At 38.9% G+C, this 16,029-nt stretch overlaps 1 pseudogene across 1 annotated transcript; it reads right to left on the bottom strand.

Moving 5' to 3' along the window:
* Positions 1-6,892: 6,892 nt before the first annotated feature.
* Positions 6,893-7,502, bottom strand: LOC311295670 (annotated as a pseudogene). Its single transcript has one exon. The product of its transcript is annotated as an uncharacterized misc_RNA (transcript).
* Positions 7,503-16,029: the final 8,527 nt, after the last annotated feature.

Genomic DNA, 16,029 nt, shown 5'->3' with positions numbered 1-16,029 from the left:
ATCGTGTATAGAGTCGGTGGGCGGGCTTAACATAATGGCGACAGAGTTGTGACGGTTCCTTGTGAATTCCCTGCAACTTGAAAACAAAGAAGAGCTGCTGCTGGCGAACAGCGGACTTTCGAATCGGCTTTGTCCGTGACTCTGGAGGACTTGGAGTTAAGCTTTTCTTTGACTTAAGTGTCGTTCTTTGTTCTTTTCTCATTCTTAAAACAGGAAGATGTGTTCGTAGTTTTGCCGGCCAGATACGGCAAAAGTTGAATCTATCAACTAGATCCGCTGTTGGGAAAACGCTCTGGTTGGTTGTGGCGCTGTCCTATTGCATGCAGAGCGAATTTGAAAGACAGCTGTTTATCCCGCCCCTCGGATTGAGCCCTGACAATGGTGAGTTGCCAGACCTAAAATCTTGATGTAGGTCTGGCTTGCCAGGCTAGTTATTTGGAGCAATGCAGGTCAAATTCCATGCCCTCTAAAAATAATATGAAGGTAGTAGGTAAGGTGTGTCTTATATGTTTGTGTTGACTTCTCTAGGCCAAGTGCAAAACTTCTCTAGAGTCAACTGAGCACCCAACTGCAATCAAATGAGCATTCAGATTCTTCGGAGGAGCTTCCACCCACTCCACCAAACCAACTCCTTTGGTCAGCAGTGAGAGAAGTGAGCAATTACTTCCAAGACCACACTGCCCAATGAGGCACCAGCCCCACAGCTACAGTTACCAGCCCCAAAGCCCGAGGAGTTATCAGCCCCACAGCGACAGTTACCAGCCCCAAAGCCCGAGGAGTTATCAGCCCGAGGAGTTATCAGCCCCACAGCGACAGTTACCAGCCCCACAGCCCGAGGAGTTATCAGCCCCACTTGTGAAGCCACGTTCACTAAACTTCTAAAAGTTTTAGAAGAAGTGAAGGAGACACAACGTGTTCATGGAAAGATGTTGAATGCCCTGCTGAAAAAGCAAGACGGATCAATGGTAGAGGTTCCTGAAGGAGTGGTCTTACCTCTGAAAACCCAGGCTGACCTTGAGGCTCTTGATCAGAAGCTGGAGGATCATAGTGTCATTTCTGCTGTTGTAAGTTTACATTATTTATTACATCTAAGGTCAAAAACACCTAAGGCCTACAATTTTATTTTAATAGATGAATTGTTGTGGTTTATTTTTCAGTTTTTTATTTATTTATTATTGCTATACCCTTTTATAAGTCTAAAATAAAGTTTGAATCAGTACTTGTACATAGACTGCAAAGTACCATTTGATATAAAAATATATATTGCAATGAAAGTCTACTTTGAGGAATTGATTTGATTAATCTCAGCTTATTGTTTTTGCAGTTTATGTAAACCTTAGTTTTCTCTCTTTGGCTCTCATCCTTAGGTGTCCATGGTGGCAGATGTTGGCGGCACAAGTATAGATGACGCAACCAGAAGAATGATGAAATACATCTTTTCAAATTAGCTGGCATTGGAGTACAATTTGTTTGACCATCATGGGAAAAAAAAGTTTACAGATTTGCGTATTTTCAACGTTGTGTATGGTCAAGTCAAGTCAAGTCATTTTCATTTATATAGCGCTTTTAACAATGTAGATTGTCTCAAAGCAGCTTTACAGAGATAAATGTATAATTTAACGTAAGATTGTTTTGGCTTTATAGCGGTTCTTTAATAAAGTTATTTTCCGGCTAAAGTTAGTTTTGATTGATTCGCTTCCGTCGCAACGATCATTTGTTTTTAAATTAGGGGCCGCTAAGACGACACCATTCTCTCTACACAGACTTTAAACGCGAACCTGTGAGAAACGCTGATGGCGTTCAGATGCGCATTAAGAACGGGTTCTATAGTTATGTGCGTTTGAATATATGTGTGCAAGTTTGGAATTCCCTACAAACCAAACCTAAACAAATTACTGGTGTTTCCTTATAGTTTTGATTCAGAATTTTATTTTATTTTATCAATTCGGGGTAGATACGCAAATTGAGTTTTCCCGACGACGCGTTATCTGTAGAGTGGGAAAGGGATCCTCCATAGGGAGAGACTAGTTGGCACTTCAGCACTGCGTTGACACCGGGTCCAGGCGAAGGTCCTTCATCAGATCTGGAAACGGCCTGGATCCGGCAGGCTGCGGGAAAACCTTGGGATAAACAAAGACACTAAAATTAGCGTAGATGCCATTCTTCTCATGATGTAACAAGTACATCAGGATTTATGGGAAGTGTTCCCGGTTCCAGCTGACCTAATCTATGCAGCCTAACATTGAATTATAGAAGTCTATAATGTATTATGTGAACGCTATGTCAAAGAGATGTGTCTTTAATCTAGATTTGAACTGACAGAGTGTGTCTGCTTCCCGGACAATGGTAGGAAGGCTGTTCCAAAGTTTTGGTGCTAAATAGGAAAAGGATCTACCGCCAGCAGTCGATTTAGATATTCTAGGTATTATCAACTGGCCGGAATTTTGAGATCGCAATAGACGTGAAGGAGTATAATGCGTTAAGAGCTCGCTCAAGTACTGCGGAGCTAAACCATTTAGTGCTTTGTAAGTAATCAGCAATATTTTAAAATTGATGCGATGTTTAATAGGGAGCCAGTGCAGTTTTGACAGAACCGGGCTAATATGGTCATACTTCCTGGTTCTGGTAAGAACTCGAGCTGCTGCGTTTTGAACTAGCTGTAGTTTGTTTATTAAGCGTGCAGGGCAACCACCCAGTAGAGCATTACAATAATCTAGCCTTGAGGTCATGAACGCATGGACTAATTGTTCCGCATTTGTCAATGAGAGCATATGACGTAATTTAGATATATTTTTAAGATGGAAAAATGCGGTTTTACAGATACTAGACACGTGACTTTCAAATGAAAGATTGGTATCAAAGACTGGTGAGTAAATTAACTAAGTATAACATATGTTGTTAATACTGATCTTAAATTTGATGGTAACACTTACTACAATAAGTTAACATTAGTTAATGCATTAACTACCATTAGCTAACAGTGAGCAATGCTTTTGTTACAGTATTATTCTTTGTTAACATTAGTTTATGAAAACTCAACTAACCATTGTTAATTCATATTGGCTCAGGTCTATTAAGCTATTTTAACAGGTAAAAAGTTTTATTTTGGATATGTATTAGTAAATGTTGAAATTAACATTAACTACGATTAATAAATGCTTTAGAAGTATTTGTCATTGTTACGAAGGTAATTAACTAACAAAAAAATTTACTTTATTGTAAAGTGTTACCAATTTCATTTTAAAATCTGCAGACAGAATGTCCCGACATATGAAATAATAGTCAGAAAATCTATTTTATTTAAATAGTGCAGTACATTAAACCTTTAGACAAAATATTTTTTTAAATAGAAGGACAGGCGTGGGTAATCACACAAGCTAATTTTCTCTTGTCACTTTCTGCTGTGAGTGTGGACTGCCTTAGAGAGCAGACGTATCAAATCAGGTTTGTTGCATTAAATCCATTAAACAATGTTCCTCCACATAATATTTCTTTAGAACACACACACCAAATATGTATTAATTTTATTATTTCTTGAGACCTCTTAATAATTCTAAACTGTTGATGACATGACTGCAGTGCTAAAGTTCATTGTCATCAAATTTTGAGTGGTTTGTTAGATCCGCCAAATTTAGTAACTACCGAATTGAGTCATCCAGAATGTGATTATCTGCCGCTACTGATCCATGGCCAATTGATCAGACCATCAAACACATCACATATTCATACTTTATAAACTGGTTTTATTAATACAAGATTAAATCGGAATAGTCTGAATAAATAAACAGTAATTCTCTTTACTGAGAATTTCCCAAATTTCCCAAATGAGAATTTCATTAATTTCCCAAATGTCCTTCCCGTAACATTCCAATACCATGACCATTCCAATAAAAATGTTCTGCTGTTATTGTTATAATCCTGAGTAAAAGTATTCTTTCATAAGGTATTGTGACGTGTAAGTAACATGATTTCTCTAAAATCATAATTTCTCTCTAAAAAATAAATAAATTTGTTTTGCAGTGGTTGAGAACTCTCAAAGTAGTCTGGGACAAGAGATGGAGGAGGACAGTGTCCAGAATGCACAAATGACTGTCTGCCATGTAAGCTGTACTTCTAACTGTCCCCAATTTATTTCCTGTTCAAATGTTCAAAGCTTTCATTAAAGACTGGGTCAAATACAGGTTCAAATTTTAACTGTATTTTAACTATTTTAATAATTAGGTATATAACTAGCATAATATGATGAGTAAAAAAAAAATTACAAAAAAAAAATTACATTTGAAAAGATTTCAATCTCACTGTGTGCTCTAATGCTTTAAAACTTGTTTGTGTGGTATTGCTTACTACTCATTTAGATGGAACCCAGATGATCCCTAGTTGGGCCCCACCTAAAGCCCTGTGAAATCCTGCATAAAACCTAAATGAGTAAGTTGCTGGGGCCAACATGGAGCCCGTGGACAAACCCACTTACTGCCCATATTTCAGCCCATGTAGTAACCTTGTAGTACCCACAAAAAAACTTTTACACGCGAAACATGAACTTAGTTTCTTATACTTAGTTTATACACAGTTTATCAGTATTTTTAAGAATACGTATTTTAAGACTTTTAAAGAATAATTAAGATAAATGTGTGTATGTAAAGATTAGGTATTAGATAGAAAACAGAATTTATGTTTTTAGGTTTACCTATTCCACAAAATGATCAGCTTATGTTAGGTTAATTTATGAAATAGTGTAATGTGTATATGATAGGAAGAGTAGCAGGACGCTGCACGGCGGGTGGTGTTCCCAAAGCCAGCACCTAGAGAGAGTGAGGATTGTTGTTATTCTCACCTTAATATTGTTTACAAGCAATTATTTTTAATATTCTTATGATGGGCAATTTTTTATATACTTTGTTATTCAAATAGTAGTCTTTGTTTTGCTGGTTTCTCATAAGGAGTTTCTGCAGATTCTTCAAACCAGAGGCATGCTGGCAATGACATTGAGCAGAACATGACAAGGTTTGTCATATTCAGGCAATAGAGCTGGACAGTGCTGTGTTTTTGTTGTTTTTTTTAATTAATTTTCCATCATTAAATTTTTTTGTATTTTTTATGTTGTGCGCTTAACATCGTTTGTCTCTTAATGCATCTTACCCTGTCTCATCTCTTATTTTACTCTTCTATAGATCCTTCCCAGGACTGTTGGGGAAGACTTTTACCAAAAGAAAATCAGCGGGGAAAAAGGGAACAAATTCTGCTCTTAACATAAAAAGTCTCAGTAGTTCCATCAAATGCTTCCCGATTCAGTTCTACTTACTGAACAAATATGTGGAGAAGACAGCCACAAACATAGAAGAATTAAACCTTCTTCAGGCAGGGATGGGCCGGAGAACAATTACTGTAATGGAAGATGCTGACCATTCATGGGTAGGTTTTTTTTAACACTATCTACATTTAACATTTAATAATTTAGCAGACGCTTCTATCCAAATCAACTTACAAATGAGAACAATAGAAGCAATCAAACCAGCAATAAGGCAGAAATATGCAGGTGCCGTGAGTCGTGACCAGTCACAGTTAGTCCAGCACAGTACACGTAGCAAAGTAATTAGTAATAATGGGTCAAGTGTTGATGAAAAAGATGTGTCTTTAGCCGTTTCTTGAAGATGGGGGACGATAATACCTAAGCTTAACATCTACCTTACTAACCATTAATTAAGCAGTAATTAGGAGTTTATTCAGAAGCATTTCAAATACATGAATTCCAAATCTTTACATGTTAAATGTATTGAAATGATTGTTTGGCTCGAGGTCAGGGTGCAAAGTCTAGGTTGATTTTACTCCGAACCATCCCTTTAAGTAGGATACACATCATTAGGTTAATCAGCTGTGCCATATCCCACTCTGAAATGTTTAACCCATAATTTGGGATAACAATGTAAATTTAGTGCAGCATCTGTGTGCTCAACATTTCTTATTATGGCTTTGATTATAAAAGGCATCCACAAAGTTAACGATTGTAGCAAGATGGAGAATGTGTTATTAACACTATCAGACTCCCAGGGAGCAATAACAGTAAGCAAAGAAATTGCCGAGACAATAAAGAATGGTGAGTAAAAAGCAAATGGAAGACTTATTTGAGAAATGTGGAGTTGGGAGTGCACCATCAGGCACAATATGCTCAACTCCTCTGTTCAACACTACCTCATCCCAGACTACAGTGCCGAAGTCCTCAATTGCACAGGCCATAAGCTCCCAAGAACAGCCTCTCCCAGAAGAGCAACCAGGTCCCTCCACAGAAATACACAGAAGGAGACAAACAAGATCCACATTCTGAGAAGTTTCTGAAGCGCATTCAGAGAGGAGAACAGCTGCTCTACAGTCACTAGTGCGGCCTGACTTAAAGAGAGGCGGAGATCCAAATGATAATCGATCTATTAAAAAATAAAGTTGAACTATATAGTCCATTCCCACATGTATCACATCATTTTTATTGCTCATTACATCATTATTATAGAGATAACAACACAAAACATTCCTCCCTAGACAGGGGACAGTGGTTGACTGGCAGAATACTGTCAATCATTTGATATTAAGTGCTTAATATCATCCTTTACAATCCCATCCACTAGCTCACAAAACAGTAAAATAAAAAAAATCGTTGTTCTTGAGATAAGTTTAAGGCAAGTGTTGAAGGTAGAACAAGTCAATGTGATGTCCACAGGCGGCCACAGATTGCATCTCTATGATGTGATGCATTATTGTGAATGTGGGCCTCTGGTGGGTATGGGTCATCCTCCATATCATCTGCCTGCTGATCCTCCTTCACTGTGGTCATTGGATTTCAGACAGATGTTATGAAGAATGCAACAGGCTGTGACTGCGGAAGAAATGTTCTTCACTTTTTTCATGTGCAGACTCTCCTGAATTTTGATTTTAAAATGACTACACGAGCAGAATTCAGTTTCCTATTGAACCATCTCTGCCTGACAGTCAAGTGGCCATTGTCTCTGTATGGCTTCATTAGCTGAAGCAAAAGAGGGTTTGCAGAATCTCCAAGTGTATGCATGCCGTCAGGAACCAGGGAATGTGGATCTCCCTCAAGAGTCGGCCTACCTCTGACAAACGAAATGCCCTTGAATCATGCCAGCTACAGTACCAGGGTGACCCACACTGACATGACAGAACTGTTTCCTATTGATGTAGGCCACAGGATTCTCACAGTGCGGTTTTACCACTGGAACGTGGCATCCATCAACTGCACAGGCAGTGTTAGCAAACCCAGCTGCTTCGGATTCTAACTGGGATTTATGCAGGGCTTGTCCTCTGGGCCAGGAGATGTAATGTGACAAATGCGTTATTACAAGAGAACAGAAATCACGCAGGTGTGTTGAAACTGTAGATTTGGTTATGTTAAACCTGTCTGCCACTCCTCTATAGGACACTTGGTTGGAAAGAGTCCATAGAGAGGCAAGTATACTGTTTGTCAGCGGCACCTTAGTCTGCTGTGTATTCATGTAAAAAGGACCAAGTGTATTTATAAGATCCTGCATTAGGAAGAGGAAAAATAGTTATCATATAATAAAAACATGGACACATGAATACATCTCACATACGACAGCACAAGAGTTGAAACTACCCAGGGCAAGTCAAAAATGTAATGACTGTACATTCTCACAAACTATGTCCCCTTAGTACATTTCTGTGTTTTTCTTTGTTACGGGGAATTTTATGTATTTTCATAGCATGATATTCTATCCCTCTATTTTATATAGTTCTTCTATGTACATGCTGTTTTTTGTTTGCTTGGGGGGAAAAAACTAAATGGTCAAGCTAAAATTTATTTCAAATTTGATCATGAAAAAAGAAATGTTTTACACTGTACATGATATTCCTAACAGGATGTATTGCTTGCTTCTCACACCATGTAGGCCTACATACCTCCACATCAGTGGGGACTTCTTTAAGACTGCAAGAGAAGCTCGGCTTCCCCTATAATAAATAATGGTCAAATATGTACTATTGTGTTAACATTTTATTTACTAAAAATGCGTTAGAACACGTTCATCTCAAAGACGAGTTCGTTCAGAATCAGTTACACACAGCAGGTCGGCTGACTCGATCTCCTTCTCATTCCCGTAGCGTCACAGTGCATTTCCCTGTTGAAGCCCAGCGTCCAGTGACTTCAGTGGAGCTGCTCTGAAGAGTTTTTTTCAGTGCTTCGAAACTAGACAGTCATTGGATAAACGCTGCGATAATGTCCCGCCCCGGACGCTCAGTGTCTCTGGAGTGAATGAGGAGTGGGCTGGCCTGGACTCCGGCTTCTGCGTGATGATTGGAGGGTCTGTTGATTGACAGCGCTTTCATACAATAAAAAGTCGCTGATGTTGAAGCTGTTCGAGCTCAGTCCCATCGCGGACTTTTCAAAGACACCTTTTCAAAACCTATTTCTTGGTATTTGCTTGTCGAAATTGCTAGCCAATTTTCATAATAGCCTACATTTCACACAATTATACTGTATATTTATATCTTTATTATATTATTACTTATTATATTTTTTATATTATTATTAGTAATAATTAAAGGTGCATTGCGCGAGAGTCTGAGTTTTCGCAGAACTACGCCCCCTCTGGCGGCAAGCGAAACTGCAACCAGAGGTGTGCACGCTCACGGACCACACGCACACGCACGCTTGCACGAGCTCGAGCTGGTCATAACCCAAGGAGCATCAGCCGCACAAATCTTTTGTTTACAATCATAATGTCTTCAAAGGTAATAAAGTTTTAAATCTGCAAGTAATTTAAAATATGTGAAAGGAAAGGCAATTGAGTAAATAACACACTTATGTGTGAGGGAAAAAATGGGGGTAGTAGAAAACTTCGTTTTTTATTCCCATCTATCTCCATGTTGAACTGTGTTATGTGTTTACTGTATCCACTTATGACTATTATTATGGAAACACGTTCATGAACAATATAAGTTATAACTTTGTAAAAGCTCAAAATTGTAATCATGATACCATACCACACAGTCGGTCAACAAAGTACACCCAAATGTCTCAAGGTAATAAACAATCAAGTGGCACTATGACGTTACCATAAAAGCCAAACAGGCTAATCCGCCGAAGATTTGCGGGGGTTTAGCCTGTTTTATTGATCAGCTAAGTAGCATATTCCAATAGCAATACATCGTAATTAAGCAGTAATTTGCTCAAAATTTGTGTCTAAGTATCTAACTTATATATCAGCATTTTATATCACAATCATTCTGAACCTGATCACTGACAATGGTAAGTTAGTAAAACCTATTCCGATTGTACATTTATCTAGCTTACGCTAAAGCATTACACATTTTATGGATCGTCATTTATTGTCATTATTGGCCGTATCAGACATTAGAGAATGGGATATATCTTACCTTTTTATCAAGAAAAAAGCCAACTGAGGATCCCGTTTGAGCCCTAGAGCAGACCGGAGATCTCTCCATTTGTTGAAAGCCTTCCCTATGTTTACTCTCGTCTTACCCCGACGCCTGTCTGACTCCAATTTGGACCTTTTGGTTGCACTAGACAAAAGTTCTCTTTTTTTTATCTTACGTGGAGTTTGCGTTGGTGTTTGAAATGAACTACAAGCCGGTCTCTTAGAATCCATTTTCTACGGAGAATGGCGGCGTCGGCGCATACACAAACCTGCCAGACATATGAGCGTGCCGTGAACGCGCATGACGTCACGCCCAGTCTCAGATTCCGACCCGAATCCCTCTTATTTATTTTACTGTACAGGATTATAGAGGCAATCGCAGTGATCAGAGAAGGGCTCATTCAGCCCATCAGGCAATTGTTTAAGCATGTATGGGTTAGAAAACGGGTATTTTTAACATGAAAAGTTGCGCAATGCACCTTTAAACAATAATTATAAAAAAAAAAAAAAAATAGTAGTAGTAGTATTATTATACTTTATTATATTATTATTTATACCTTTATTATATTATTACATTTATACAATTATATTTAACTCTGCTGGCCATTGACAGGACACTGGTCAAGTCACTGGAAAAGACGCCTAGTCGGTACGACAGGGTCACAGAGCATTTTCTTGAAAAGGAACGTTGGGCAGAATTTACTTTTAAATAAATGGACACTTTTATGATGTAGGCCGAAAATGAGCTTCCCCTCTTTGACAGACCAGCAGCCGCCACTGCTCCACATGCACACTAGAAAGTCTGAAATGAAACTCAGAAGGACTGTAGAAATGGACCACATTCTCATCAAAGTGAGGATTTTTAGGGACATTCCTAGGAGAGAGAAAACATTTCTTATGACCTCTCTTCTCAAAAGCAACTTGCTATTGGCTTCATTTACGTTTTAATGAAATCCTTTAAACCTTTCTTTTATTTGGTGCTGAATTATCTGCAGTCTGGGCTGTTTATTTTTTACACAACATAAGTTTCATTAGATGCAAGTTGCAACATACCACTCTAGACCACATAGATTTATATCCCTATCATTTACTGAATAAGCCATGTTAAGTAATGAGCACTGTTCACGGTGATTCTCCTCATCATAACCATCTTTGTGTAAAAACAGTGGTATTTCAATTGCATCCACTTCGTCTGCGATAAACAACGCGAACGCGATCTCTTCCATTACTGACGTTTGCAGTCCAACAACACAGCGAGATTCAGGAAGTGTCCGGCTTGCCTGCACTTCTCTCCCTCCTCCCCTCACTGCAGCGCCTACTCTCGACTACATCTCAAACAAGCCTATTTAGTGGGAGGAGCTGGATCTGGATCTCATGTTCATATGATTATTATAGCCTATTCATTGAAAATTAATATTAAACTTTGCTTTTAAATTGATAAAAATGTAATACACGCATTTATATATATTGCTTTTAAACAACGGGTATTCATTTGAGCTCTTTTTAAACCTATAATTATTAGGCTTATTTCTTTGATTCACATCATGCATTGATATAGTCTATATTTTCTTTCAGCTGCCTTCTCAAACTTTCGCTGCAGTGGCAGTGTTTATTCCTGCCTTGTTGCTTTTAATTTCATGATAATTGTCACAATTATCTCTTAATCTTCAGAAGCGAAGTGAATTGCGTTGATCTCACGAGAAGTGAATTAAAACTGACGTTCTCCATGTTCCGTGTGATTGGCTGTTTGCAGAGGCGGACAGAGTACACAGCTTCATTACTTGAGTAAAAGTACAGATACCCCTTGCTAAATTTTACTCAAGTACAAGTAAAAGTACTACAGTCAGATGTCTACTTAAGTAAAAGTACTGAAGTACTTGTTTTTAAAAGTACTTGAGTATCAAGAGTACAAGAGTACATTTTCTAAATATTGCATTACTACTGCCACAGTGCTTACATTGGTAAACACAGCAAACACTTGAAGCGAAAACTATCATTAACTTGAAATAGTCTGGCGAGATGGGGCCACGGGTTGGCACATTCCCGGGATGGACCTGCTGCGTCTTCATCCATTGTTTCGTCCATGGTTTCGTCTCTTATCTAAATCTGACCATGGAGTTGACTTTGGTGGAAAGCTGAAGGTGATTGCTGATAGGCTGTCCCAATCAGTGGCGCCTGCACAATCCAATCACGTTTGAGAGGGAAACAACAAATTGAGGGTTTCCGAGATTTTCTTTTTTCCTTTTTTCCAAGTAACGGGTACTCACGGTTATGGATAGAAATGTAGTGGAGTAAAGAGTACAATATTTGCCTCTCAAATGTACTTGAGTAAAGTCATGAGTACTCCCCAAAAATTATACTCGAGTAAAGTACAGATCCCTCAAAATTGTACTTAAGTACTGTACTCAAGTAAATGTAATTTCTTTACTGTCCGGCTCTGGCTGTTTGCAGCACATGTGACACTTTGGATCAAACCTGAGTTGACAGAGAACGTTAACGTTGTGAGACTGCTGAACCTGATCTAACCAGGGTGGATTTATCTGGATTTGTCTAATCTAAACCTACTCTGAAACTCAGCCACTGAGGTTTTTTCCCTTTGTCTGGCAAGAGAAGTTTTTTTGTTTTGTTTTTTTACAGTTTTTCTCAATTGCTTAGATATAATTCTGGGAACAACTGGCCATTTTCTCACATTTTCACACACAATTTTTTCTCAACTCACACCCAACAGTACAAACTAACGTCTGAATCCCAATTCAAATTTTGTCCTCAGACAATACACACAAGCTGTCAAAAACACAGACTTCATGACACTAGAGGGATTAAATCAAAACACTGCTACCAAACACTTTACAATAGCTTTTCAGATAAATCATTTGGAACTTTGTGAATTCACAGTGACTGACTGATACCTCTTACAGGGACAGCCCTGACAAAAGAAATGCAAAACAGTACTGTAATAAATAACCAGGACAAAAACCTGACCTTTGAAGTGTTACACTGACAAACATGTAAGGAAGAGTCCATGCACAGTAATATAGGGAAGACCGGGGATGGTTGTAACATTTTTGACCATTCTGTCTATATCTTGGAGTACTTTTAAGCCAGTGTGTTCAAAATGTGATTCAAAGCACGTGTCTGCTATCAAATGGCAGCCTATTATTTTGCAACACAAACAGAAAATGCATGGTTTAGTTTCAAGTGTGTGAAATGAGTGAAATGTTACAATTCACCCCATAGTCTGGGTTACGCCTGGTTCACACCAGACGACGAAGCAACGCGGAACGGAAAATCACGCGCGGTCCGGCGCCTGCCTGTTCACACTAGACGCGTATTCTCCGCGGCGGTCGAAAAGCGCTTCTGCTCAGTTGTTGTTTATTCAGAGCTATTTTTTTACATCATGGGTAAGTAAATAACCTCATAAAATGAATACACCATGTTTCTGTAACCAAGAAGTTTGTACACTTCTTGTATTAATACTTTTTGTTAATACTCGCGGTATTTTAATTTGAAAATTGCTTATATTTTGACAATTGACCAGATGTCTCGTGTTTCTTGGTGTGACTTCCTGCCGGAATGGACGCGGATCACTCGCGGCTCGCGCAAAAAATAGACCAGACGCCGAAACTGGCGCTTCACGGCGCGGGCCGGCCGCGGCGCTCCGCGTCTGGTGTGAACGACACCATAGGTTAACATGGGCGCCGAAAGGAAGCGGCCTCCGTTCCGCGCCGCTTCGGGCGTCCGGTGTGAATGAGGCCTTAGTTGTAGGGCTGCAACTAACGATTATTTTGATAATCGATTAATCGGTCGATTATTTTTACGATTAATCGATTAATCGGTTTATGCGCTTATATTTTAGTTTTGCCCATTTTTTCCCAAGTAAATTATTAACAAAGGGTCTTTATCATTCAACATAGACTTTTTAGAGATTTTTACCATTTTGCATTGTCATATCCTCATCAAAAACATACCTGGAGTTGTGTTTTATTATGTGTTAGTAATCCTTTGTCGAACACTTCTGCAATCAAAACACTGACCCATACGTACTCTAGCAAATTTCACAAGGAGATTTCAAATAATGTTTTCACCATGGCTGTCCTTAGGGCTACTAAAGTAGTTTAACATCCCAAACAAAGCTTATTCAGGAACTGAAGCTACTTCAGACCAACACATTTTAGATTTGCGTCGGGCACAAGAGTCATTTATCCCGCCGGTATAATAGCAACAGCGTCCAAGACCCGCCCACAAAGTTACTTGCGTTTCGCGTTTGATACTTGCGTTTCAGATCGTTAAAATAGGGCCCTATGACTTATGTCAGCATTTAAGACACCCGGGGCCCGAGCAAGGAGGGGGCCCGTGATTGGCTGTGGAGCAGATTGACTACTACTAGCCATCTGATTGACAAAGCCTTACCACGCCACCCACAAATTAGCCCTGTTATTTAGTGGCGCTTTGCCATATATTCCATGCACTATCATGGAATCATTATCATTAATATTATAGTGACCATACGCCTCGTTTAGTTACTGTGTGACAAGCCAGGCCGCTCTCACGAGTCACGCACATCATGTTCTCACTCACGCAGTGAAAAATACATCGCGGGGCAAAGACTAACGTTACACTGAGTGACTACGCGCCGACATACAAAAGAGACCTCAGAGCAGCTTACTGTTGATATGAAACAAAGTCTTAACTTTCAAATATTGTCATTTAAGTAATTTAAACAATACCGTTTTTCAAGTTCAAGTCCACCGACGTTAATCTACTGACTGCATTGTTGTCGGACAAAATGGCCTATTCTGCGTTATGATTGGTCAGGTCGCCTGTCAATCAAACCCCTGTGGGCAGCAGGGCATGGTGAATTGAAACGTCACGTTTGAATTTGATATACCAATCAAATGCATTTATTCTATATTTAACTTGTGAACGACCGACCTGCTGCTGCATGTAGGCCTATCAGATGATGGCTGCCTGCGCCTATACCATCAACCAATCAATCGCCTCCACTCTTCACTTCATTCTAGACTATTCTTAAAATTGTCACGCATTATCTTCGTCTTCGATAACATAGCTAAAAATGTCATCTTTAAAAAAAACATGTGCGAGTGGGGCTCAAAAAAGGATTTTTTAAAAGCTAAACAGCAGAGGAAACATGAGCTACTCAGTAAAATCCCCAAGCTATCGGGTTATTTTAACGTTACTAAAGCTGATGATCACGGAGAAGTTGTGGAACAGCAAGTGGGCCGGGCACATGATGGAGCAGATAAAGACACAGCGTCATCATCGACCCCACCAATTTTTGGTAAGTTTGATTATTAACTTGATGGATGTATGATATTGCTTTTTGTGTTTGATCAAACTCTATATTCGCCTAAAGGGCTGGCGATAATATATCCGGTAGAAACATGTCAATTGTGCTGCGCCATCATGATGTAAGTTTATAATTTAAACGCGTTTTTAAGCATTGTGGTTCAGATACAAATTATTTTAAACTGCTCAGGCACAGTAAGCAGCGGGAGAGAATTCATTTTGTAAATGCTCGTTTTGAGCCCATGGTGAACTTGAGACGGTTTTGCACAGCACACTTGAGTTCCGACCCTGAGGTCTTAAAGTGACAGAAGCTGCTAATAAAGCTGCTGTCGCCATCTGTGTCAATAATGTTAATCAAACATCAGAAAGAAAGTAATTTAATGCCCTTGACTGAATCACTTTTGTAAAATAAATAAGAATGAATGTTGAATTTATAGTGAAAACTATGTATTGTATATTTGATTACTTTATACAATATAATATTATTCAGTGATTTAAGTTTTTCAAGTAGGTCAATTTCTTATGTGCCTTTGTCCTATTGTTATTTGTGACTCTTGTCATCAGTAAGCTTGAGATTCTTTTCTTAAGCTACTATTATTTTTTGTGATATTGAAATTGGTCACAAGAATTATGAAATTTTAGTGGCATTAAATTTTGATATGATAAAAATCTTATTAAAAGTAATATAACTTGACTGTGAAGTATATCATAGATAAAATGACTCATATAATGATATAACATTTAGCTCATCGCCCACCCCTATATTCACTATTAGCGAGCCATGTTGACAGGTTAGTGTTAATCTAACAGCTTATGTGTAAAAATGTGTTTCATGCTTATCCTGAACAGATCACCAGAAAGATGAAACATCGACTTCATCTGCTGCTGGAGATAATGAGACTGAGCAAGGAGATAACGTTTCGGTTGAGGTTGATGTAAATATTAATGAATTGAGATAGCCTTCTGCAGATCAACCTGAGATCAGCGGCCTTGCATCGGCTTCCTCTCCTACCCTGCACGCCGTTGATATCCCAGCGTACACAAGCACTGATCCTGGAACTTGGGGAGAGATCAACGACGAGGTTCGGGAGTACTGGGCTGATAGAGGACCACAGTTTTGTCAAAATATGACTGCTGATTTCTCTGCATCAGAACAACAATATAAAAATCAAAAGAGAAGATGTTCAAAAAGTCTTTTAATCGCAGACTAGTGAATGGTGAAAATGTCAGACGAGATTGGCTGCTCTATTCCCCATCTAAGGGAGCCGTGTATTGTTTTGTGTGCCGGCTGTTTGGTGTAAATGACAAGAACGCCCAT

Source organism: Rutilus rutilus (assembly GCF_951802725.1).
Source record: "Rutilus rutilus genome assembly, chromosome: 8".
Lineage (NCBI taxonomy): Eukaryota > Metazoa > Chordata > Actinopteri > Cypriniformes > Leuciscidae > Rutilus > Rutilus rutilus.
This window is presented reverse-complemented; position numbering and strand designations above follow the sequence as displayed.